Source organism: Camelina sativa, chromosome 17 (genome assembly GCF_030686135.1).
Source record: "Camelina sativa cultivar CO46 ecotype springtype chromosome 17, ASM3068613v1".
Classification (NCBI taxonomy): Eukaryota; Viridiplantae; Streptophyta; class Magnoliopsida; order Brassicales; family Brassicaceae; genus Camelina; species Camelina sativa.
In genome coordinates, this window is record NC_141896.1 from 31,671,730 (window position 1) to 31,681,023 (window position 9,294).

At 34.0% G+C, this 9,294-nt stretch overlaps 1 long non-coding RNA gene and 1 pseudogene across 2 annotated transcripts; both read left to right on the plus strand.

The window, feature by feature from the left end:
- Positions 1–840: 840 nt before the first annotated feature.
- LOC104758012 (histone-lysine N-methyltransferase, H3 lysine-9 specific SUVH7 pseudogene) lies at positions 841–4,078 on the plus strand (annotated as a pseudogene). Its single transcript, XR_015585911.1, has 2 exons — positions 841–992; positions 1,892–4,078. The product of XR_015585911.1 is annotated as a histone-lysine N-methyltransferase, H3 lysine-9 specific SUVH7 pseudogene (transcript).
- Positions 4,079–6,827: 2,749 nt separating this feature from the next.
- Positions 6,828–8,892, plus strand: LOC147924570 (uncharacterized). The gene is made up of 4 exons (XR_015587370.1): positions 6,828–7,023; positions 7,246–7,439; positions 7,997–8,381; positions 8,532–8,892. It is a non-coding gene; the product is annotated as an uncharacterized LOC147924570 (long non-coding RNA).
- The last annotated feature ends 402 nt before the right edge of the window (positions 8,893–9,294 follow it).

The window sequence follows — 9,294 nt, forward strand, 5'->3', positions numbered from 1 at the left end:
ATGAATCTTCGCTCCTCTTTCAAAAACTGAATTAGGAACCTTGACACGAGGACGACCTTCTGAAGATATAGAAACATCAGCCGAAGAAACCGGAATTTTCTCCGAAGAGATAAGATTTTTTGCCCAATTGAAACCTGACTCAGCAACACTAGGCAAAGAAACTGGAGGAGACGAGGCCTTAGTAGAGACAAAAGAGAGAGAAGAAGATTTGTCCTTACCCAAAGAAGAAGGGGCCACTCCAAGAAGACCTTTCTTAGAGGGAATAGCTTGATTTTGCAGATTTGAGGGAGGAGAGAAGGAAGAAGACGACAAATCCGACATCACCACATCAATTGGAAAAGAAGATTGAACCGGATTTGGAGATTCAGAGTGAAGTAAAGATGGATCCGGTGGAACCGGAGGAGGAAGGGGAGGCAGAGCCTCAGTCATCGATGAGAAGAAGCTTGCAACTGCTATTTTTAAAACAACGGAGTAATCGCTGTTCAGAAGAAAGAGAAATCCTTTTTTTTTTTTTCCCCAGAAAAGGAGCTGCTTCGAGAGAGAAAAGAGCTTTCTTCCTGTTGGTTCTAGATAACTATTTAACTTTTTTCTTAAAATAGTTGAATAAACTACACATACGAAGAAAAATATATTTCAAATAGGAAATAAAGATATTTCACATTGATGTTAATTTTTTTTGTCAAAAAAGTGTCAAAAGATTAATGGGTAGTCTTAGATACACTGAATAATAAAAAAAATCTAGGATTTTTAATGACTAAAACTTTATTTCTACTATGGAGATTTGGTTATTAATCCATTTCATATAATGATTATAAATAGAGGATTATTTTTCTATCTACCACACACTAACATATCCAAAAACCATTTTCATGTACGCTACTTCAAGCATTTTTCATTCTTAATTTTCCTCTTTTCTGTATCTCTCCTGCTTCTTACTTCTATTCCGCTACTCGTTTTTGTAAACCCTCAATCTCATTTCTCAGGTTGTTAAGGTACCTTTGCTGTGTCCCTATTACTAATTTATATATAATTGTTGCTGAGGATTATATATATATATATAGACACACTTTAATTTATCATCAAGCTATGATTTTTTTTTGTATTAATTGTTTGATTAATGTGTCGTGATGAAAGGTCATATATAATAGATAATTTTTTGTGTTTTTGTTTTTGTTCTTGTTGATGTCAAAATTGAATTATATATGTATGATATATATATACATATATACACAAGATATGTTCTCTGTCTCGTTGTTTGTGAAGACTCCAATTTGATTAAGAGTTCTTCTTAATCCAGGGGATGCCATCACTACAGAATTCAGATCTGAACACATTGTTATGCAACTGAATACTAATATGTGGTTTGAATATTGTCAAACAATAGTTTTTAAAACTCCTTTCAAACACCTAATTTTTTATATACATCATTTCAAGTCGTTTTTTTGTGTCTTGATAAGAATAATTTCAACTTTCTGAATCGAGTCTCAAATGCATTTTACCTTTGTTGCCTTTGAGAGGTTAAAGATTATTTGCGAAATGTTGATTGTTGTGTCCTTGTTTCAATAGCATCATCGAGTGTCTGTCTACATACTTGATTATTATTATTATAGGGTTCCCATAATTCTCAGCTTTGCGTTTATAGAGCTGTAGTAAATGAATGCATGGACTCTTTCATTTATTAGTTTGCATAAAAACAACTGTTTTTTTATTCTTTTATCATTATAAAAAAAAAGGCAACGACGGTTTTTTTTTGTTTCTTAGTTAACTTTTGGAATGTTCAAAACCTTTTTATAATGTTATCCACAACCATATTTTGTAAACCTCTCGCTATATCTTGTCTACTTATTTAATTTTGACTAATCTATGACTTCTTATTTTTGTATGTTGATAGGATTTGCAATGGATAACCTCATCAACATCCCAAAAAACACATCATCAACATCCCCTCCTCTGGTGGTCTCACGGCTTCCAAACATTAGTCCATTTGATGATTCGAACATGCGTTCTTCCGAGGCAGATGTTGGTCCAAGTAACGATGAAACCCACATCATAACAGCCGGCTATCTTCCTGTGATGGTAGCCCCAGTGCAAACCATTCGAAACTCTAATGATTTGAACAACTACTCATATGCTGCGGGGGATGGTCTAAGTACTGCTTCAACAGCTGGCCTTTCTCCTCCTCTAGATGTCACACCACTACAAACTGTTAGACCATCTGATGACGTCAACAACTACTTATATGGTGTCGGTTCAAGTACTGCTCCAGAAAAAAAAGGACGTGGTCGACCAAAGGGTTCTAAAAACGTGAAGACCCCGGCGAAGAAGCCAAACACAGAAGATCCCAACAGCAAAAAGGTTCTCTCTCCCAGAAACTTTGATTCAGGGATAACCGAAACAGAGAGAGAAACCGGGAATCACGAGATAGTTGAGGTTGTTTTGATGCGGTTTGATGCGGTTAGGCGGAGATTTTGCCAACTAAACCTCCAGAAAGGCATCCTTACAACTGCAGACGCTAATTGCAGGACTATGGGGGTCCAAACTAATAGGAGAAGGAGGACGGGTCCTGTTCCTGGAGTAGAAGTAGGGGATATATTCTATTACTGGGGTGAAATGTGCTTAGTCGGGCTACACAAACAAACTGTCAGCGGCATTGATTATATGACGACTAATGATGGTGAAGTAGAACCTCTTGCAGTGAGCGTGGTTACATCAGGACAGTACAATGATGAAACTGAGAACCTTGAATGGTTGATCTATTCTGGATATGGGGGAACGGATAAGAACGGTGCACCTCAAGATCAGACTATGGAAAGAGGGAACCTTGCACTAGATACAAGTAGAAGAATAGGAAACGAAGTTAGAGTCATCCGAGGCAGAGGCGACCCCAACGATGATACTAGAAAGGTATACATCTACGATGGACTTTATCTTGTTTATGAGACGTATTCTGTGATAGGAAAAAGCGGCTGTAAAGAGTTTAAGTTTAAAATGGTGAGGAAACCAGGCCAACCTAATTCTGGTTATGCAAACTGGAAATTAGCTGATGATTTGAGGATGCACGACCCGATTGATTCAAGGCAGGGTTTTATACTTCCAGATCTTTCTTTTGGAAAAGAGGTTTTACGAGTCCCGCTGGTTAACGAAGTAGATGAAAATGACAAAACTATTCCTGAAGATTTTGAATACATCACATCTCAGCATTACTCAAGAGTGACGCTTGATTTAAACATCGATCTCCAAGCACTTGGATTCCAGAATTTTCAAGGTCAACCATCCTTTCATCAAAGCTGCATGTGCATGGAAAGAAACGGTGGCGAGTTACCGTACCATAACTCCATTTTGGTTTGTCGTAAACCATTGATTTACGAATGCGGTGAATCTTGTTCATGCCCAAACGACTGTAGAAACCGATTAGTTCAAAACGGTTTGAAGCTTCACATGGAAGTGTTCAAGACAAGAAAGTGTGGTTGGGGTGTACGTTCTTGGGATCCAATCCGAGCTGGGACCTTTATCTGTGAGTTTGCTGGTGTGAGGAAGACAAAAGAAGAAGTAGAAGAAAAGGATAACTTCGTGTTCGACTCATCTCGGTTTTATATGAGGTTTAAGTGGAACTACGAACCTGAGCTTGTGTGTGAAGATGTATGGGAAAGTGTCCCTGAAGTTTTCAATTTGACGACGCAAGTCTTGATAAGCGCCAAAGAAAAAGGGAACGTTGCTCGATTCATGAATCACAGCTGTAAGCCTAATGTTTTCTGGCAGCCTATTGAATCTGATACATATGTTCGCATTGGGCTTTTTGCGATGAAGCATATTCCTCCGATGACAGAGTTAACATATGACTATGGAGTTTCTTCTGTAGAGCGTATTGGAGAAGATGAGAGGCTTTACAAAGGCAACAAGATTTGTCTCTGTGGTTCAGTCAACTGTCGTGGCTCTTTCGGCTGATTTGCACTCTATATATCACTATTTGGTTCTTTTGTAATTTGTTTCTCTAATTTCCGTTTTTTTCCATTTAATTTCTTTGTTTTTTCTTTTTAATTAATTTTGTCTAATAAAAAATGTTCTTGGTTTTCTTTGATTTTTTTTTCTGTTCTTTAATTTCTTTGTTTTTTCAACTTAACTTTATCTAATAAAAATGTTATTTTTTCCATTTAATTTCTTTGTTTTCTCCATTTAATTTTGTCTTTTATTTTTTCCATTTAATTTCTTTGTTTTCTCCATTTAATTTTGTCTAATTTCTCATTCATTAAATTACTGTATTTTAAATAATATTTTTTAGTTTATTTAGTTTTCAAATTATCAATTAATTAAATTTTTGTTTAATTAATTTAGAATTTTGTTTAGAGTTTTTTTCTTCTTCTTACGTTTTATAAAGTTTATAACCTAATTACATAAAATTTGTTATTAGATAGAATATAAAATTCTAGATTTGTTTTGTTTTCGAGAATTAAACAAAGCTATATGCCTAATAGTATGCTAGTGTATATTTTTATGTGTATTTAATTTTTTTTTGGAATATTAAGAATGTGTTATAGTATGTGTAATATTTTGTAGTTCATATACTAAATAATTTATAAGTTAATTTTCAAAACTATGATTACAAATCTATAGTATATATGAGATAAACTAATAGTTTTAGTATTGGTTCTATATTCCAAACCCACCATGCTAGGCGAGAAACCCGTGAAAACTCATCATATGAAACCTGTGAAAATAAAAAAATATTTTTAAATATGTAATACAAAATAAAAATAAATCTGTGAGCAAGCAATATCTTTTATATTTTATTATTATTCTTTGAATAAGATATCAAATTGAATGGTAAATATGTTTGTTACCTTTTAAAATCATATTGTTAGTTTTTTTGAATGATATATTTTATATTTGATTTTGAACATATATTTTAGGGGGAAATCAATGCGTTGAGATCAAAAATCTCGGCCACAGATCCTCCTCCAAGATCGAAAATCAATTGGTTTCTTGGTTAGGCCGATTGTTTAGGAAATTTATGTATGGAGAAAATATTGTTTTGTAAAATTGGAAACTTAATATTAATTAAATCAATTATAAACTTAATATTTAATGTTAAATGGAGTTGTTTCAATTGTTTTGAAAATTTATTTAGGATGGGAAATCTTGTTTTCAAAAATAGAAACTTAATATTAATTAATAAAATGAAAAACAAATTAATAATTAATATCAATGGCAGTCTTGTAAATAGGTGGCAACTTCAGGATTTATTTGCTAAATGTACTTGGAAAATGTATATATAGATATAGATTCGATATTTAAAACAGATTACGGTAAAAGCCCTAAAAAAATCATTTGGTGAAATGCGAAAATAAAAAATGATTTAAATAGGAAACATTCTAAAAAGGTATAGATCATAATATTTCTTCTATAACCACTAAACCTAGTTTCCTCGCGTAAAGTCGTATCACACGATTGACTTTATCCCCAAGTAAAACTGTCTTCATCGAGCAGCGCAAAATTTGTCGAGTAAACGACGCCATGAACATTGAACAGGCAGAAGAACGATTCAGTGCTTCACCATAAACGCATCCGACGCTACATAAAATCATCGGACTCAACTTATGTAATAGAGAAGCTTCCCACCGATGTCATCATCGAGATACTCTCAAGATTATCTACAAATTCCATCGCAATATGTCGTTTAGTGTCAAAGCAATGGTTGTCCATACTTCGAAGTCCGGATTTCGCGGAACCTTTCCTCACCAGGTCATTACCTCGGCCACGTCTTTTGTTCACCTTCAGATCTGGCAGCAAGTGTCACCTCTTGCTATCCCCTCAGCCACGAAATTTTGATGAGAACGTAAGTAGTGTTCTAGCAACTGACTATCATATCGAGTTTTCTGGAAATTGGTGCATGCGAAGTTTTCAATCTGTTCATGGATTTATCTATCGGAACCATAGGAAGAGGAGGTTAAATGGAAAGATAGATAGGGTTTCTGTGATATGTATACAAATTTATTTGGCTGAGCGAAGCCATTTATCCTTATTTTTCTTAATTTCATCAAATAAAATCGTGCCAAGTTTTGTGATGTTGGTAAAAATATCATCAAACTTAAATCACTTTGAACATCTCTCACATATATAATTCATGTCATTGCCATTATTCTAAGAATGATCTTTTTTATTTTTTGGGTCAATTCTAAGCATGATCTTAATAATTTTAAAAAGAATATGCAAATTTTCTAAATGCAAAATTTGTTTGACTTTTCTAGTATAAAAATTTCTTTTTTCTTCTTATTAGTTTGACATTAATTTTTTTGCAATTGAAGCGTAAGCTTTCAACCAGCTTCCTAATGGATTTTCGAAAGCGCTATGGAAGCGAGATTCTAAAAATTTCGGTGCCAATCCCGATTCGGACTCCAAAACAGAAAACAAAATTTTGCGTGCAGTTTCCTTATTTTATAGGTTAGTTCATACTTTTTTTTTATGTAACAATGAAAAAGATTAAATAGATAATTCATTAGATTAAATAGTCTTACAATAAAATTACGGTAAAAGGCATGATACTTAACAAGAAAACCCTAAAATTCTGTTAATGAACTGCGTTAGAAAGAAAAAAGATTCAATAGGAAGGAAGCATCATATTGTTGTAAGTAATAATTTTTGGTTTTTATATTAACCACTAATTTAATAACCGTACCTTCTTATTAACATTTATCCCAAGTAACGAGACGTCATGAGCACACAGAAGAATGATTCGGTGGTTCGCCATATAACACGGGACGCAACACACAATCATCGGCCTCAACGGATGTAAGAGAGACGTTTCCTATCGATCTCGTCATCGAGATACTGTCAAGATTACCTGTAAATTCCATTGCAATATGTTGTTTTGTGTCGAAGGAATGGGCTTCCTTACTTCAACGTCCAGATTTCACAGAATTGTTCCTTACAAGGTCACTGCCTCGTAAACGTCTTTTGTTTACCTTCAGATTTAGCAGTAAGTGGCACTATATCTCATCCCCTCAGCCTCAAGATTTTGGTGACAATGTAAGTGTTGTGGCAACAGAGTATCATATGGGTTATTCTGGAAGTTGGTACAAGGAAATTTGTCAATCTGTTCATGGATTTACCTATTTGAACTATAAAACGTTGATATATGGTGTTATTATTGGTTTTGTATTTTTATTTTCTTTTTCATTTTATATCTTTTATTGAGTCAAAGCATATTTTTGGAGTCATTTAGTTTTTTTTTTTTATCGAGTTTTACAGGTTTTTGAATAGTTTGGAGGAAAATGAGCCATTCTGGATAAAAACAAGCTTATGAGATGAATGTTGGTTCACGTAGAAACCCGCCAGTTTAAGAGACTCAGACTGGCTAAGCAACGAAGTCTAAATCGGAAAGTTTCACGTTAAAACCCGTCTATCCGAGAAATCTGTCTAGCTAAGAAACAAAGTCTAAACCAGTAAGTTTCATGTTACAACCTGCCTATCTGAAAAATCCGCCTAGCTGAGAAAATGTCCTATTTAGGTTGTTATATTTTTACCTTATTTTGAGAACTCTGTAAATACATTTGATTTGTTGGAAGAAAAACGCTAAGTTTCATTGTATGTTTTCTTTTTGCATCCTGAGACTTTTTTGTAAGCCAGAATTTTGAGATTCTAGAGATTCATCATCTTTGACACTTTAGATAAGATTTCTAAACCCTTTCTTATTATTCCTGCAATTTCATCATATTTTCTTCATCTATGATTTCTGTTAATTTTGTTATGTGTGAATAGTTTTCCAATTGGGTTTTAGAGTTCTAAGTAGGAGATTCAATGATTTCATGGTTTAATTGGTTTATAAGGAATTCTAATTCTTTATGGTTCTTTGATTCATATGTTCTAAATGGTAGAATATGATTGATCACCTTATTCTAGATTCTAGGTTTTTCTATGCATAAGAAGTGTTCGATAGAATGTCTGAACTAATATGAATTGAGCAATATCCGTTTTGATCGCCATAAATTTTCCTTTATAGGAAGAATTTGTACGGAGGCCATGAAACATCTCCTGAGCGATCAGAATGTTAGCAGAGATCAACCTGCCCAAAACGAAGGCTGACTGAGTCTCCGAAATAAGACTTGGCAACACCGTTTTAAGCTGTTGACATAAGATTTTGGAAATGATCTTATACCCCACATTACATAAGCTAATAGGACGCAACTACCATCCGGGTTGGCTTTCCCACCTTTGGAATTAGACAGATATGCATTCTATTTAAACTGTTATCAAAAACACCTTCTTCAAAAAACCAATTAACATGGACACAAGATCCGCCTTGACAACCCTCCATGCCTTCTGGAAGAACAAAGTTGTCATTCCATCTCGCCCAGGTGTCTTATCTGGGTGCATCATAAACAAAGGTAAAAGGCACGCAAATAGACTATTTACCGTAATTCATACTTCGCCAAGAACGCACTAATATATCATGGTTTTTATAGTTTTTAACCATGATATAAGTGTGCTTTTTGAGTCTTTTGATTTGTTTCTAGGTTGTTTTTGAGTCTTTACAGGTTATCTAGGAATTTGGCACGAATGGAGCAATGTGGAGCAATTTGGATCATTTTTGGAGCATTTAACCGAAGAAAATCAACTTGGAGTCGGATTAGAGTGATGGTGTCGATCTACACCACATGAGCATCGATCGACACCCGTGTTTAGCCGACGAGAGAACAAGAATTGGAAGATTTAAATTTTCCCAATGTCTTCTACAATTGCAACATAAGCCCCTGGACGTGTTTTAGGATGTATATATAGTATTTTTAGGTTTTTTACAAACCGGAAAGTTATTTTCTAGCAGTTTTTGAGAGAAAGATTATTGAGAGCTTTGGGAGAGATAGATCTGATTTCATCTGTAGAGAGAAGATTCTTGAACTACCTCTTTTACTTTTCAATATCTATTGCATGTTATTCAGAATTATGATTTGTTCTTCATTAAACATGTCTGAGTAATTTGCTTGTTAGCTTTAGGGTTTTTCAAAGGGTTTTTATGATTTATTACATCTGTGATTTTTAGGGTTCTTAATCTTTTATGATCTTCATCCCTGGTTGTTCTTCACAATAATTCTTGATTGATCACCTAGAATTATTATCTTAGGGAAATAAATTGATATGAGAGTATAATTGTTTTCCTCGTTAAACCATTGATGAGCAAAATTACTTTCTGCAAAGAGATTTGATTTAGTGATTTTGTGAACTTATCTAAACCTGTTCTTAAAGCTGATTTTTAACTTAGAATTTTACAAAGAGATTTGGATTGTCTGGTTTTAAATTTAG